Source organism: Chrysochloris asiatica, unplaced genomic scaffold (genome assembly GCF_000296735.1).
Source record: "Chrysochloris asiatica unplaced genomic scaffold, ChrAsi1.0 scaffold00659, whole genome shotgun sequence".
NCBI lineage: Eukaryota > Metazoa > Chordata > Mammalia > Afrosoricida > Chrysochloridae > Chrysochloris > Chrysochloris asiatica.
This window is the reverse complement of record NW_006409177.1, coordinates 46900-47873: the sequence shown is the minus strand read 5'-3', so window position 1 is coordinate 47873 and position 974 is coordinate 46900.

Below are 974 nucleotides of genomic sequence, written 5' to 3'. Positions count from 1 at the left end.
CAATGACTCAATTTCTCCCTCTTTTCTGCTCTTGGTAACCACTAGTAAACTTTATTATCTATATATTTGCCTAATCTAAATACTTCATAGTGTCTTGGTATGGCGTTGAGGGTTCATGCACTGAACAAAGTTGGTTTGAACTGCTAGGTCTGCTGTTCAAGCTCACCTGATGCACCGTGGAAACCCTATTTTTTTATGAGTCAGAACTCATCGATGGCTCTTAACAACACCAAAAACAACAATTCTATTTCACAGGCATGGGATTACACAGTGTTTATCCTTTTGTGATTGCTTTATTTCACTCAGCATAATGTTTCCCAGTTTGAGAAAGGTATCAGTATTTTACTTCTTTTCAGGTAAGTAAAAGTGCACTATGGTAGAGTAGAGGTTATGAATCTGGCTGCGAACCTTAAGGTCAGTAGTTTGAAACTACAAAGTGATCCATGGAGAAAAAATGAAGGTTTCTGCTCCCAAAAAGATTTACAGCCTCAGTATCCCTGCACAGGGTCACTATGAGTCAGAACCAACTCCACGGCACATAACCACCATACCACATCCTGGTTATCTATCTGAAACTACCTTTAACAATGATAAATTTGCAGAGCAGATTATAAAAACAATAAGGTTTAGGATGTGACTATGGTCGCTCCAGTTAGTAAATTCTATAAAAGAAATTAAAAACTGATCATCATAAGGTTCTTAAGGACCAATATTCTCACATTGTCAGATACTTTGTATTCTTCTTTGACTTGGTGCAAGGTGAAGAAATAGAAAATGAATCCAGGTATTTAACTCTAAAGTATTGTAATCAGGCAGTAAAAGTCATGTTATATTGTTGACATAACAAACAGTAAGTGAAACATATTTGCAAAGGTTTTGATACCAAGTATCTGGAATCTATAATTTTGTGAAAGATTTCCATTTTGGTTTTTATTCCAAAGAGGTTATTTGCATGTCTAGCCTATTGTTTTGAA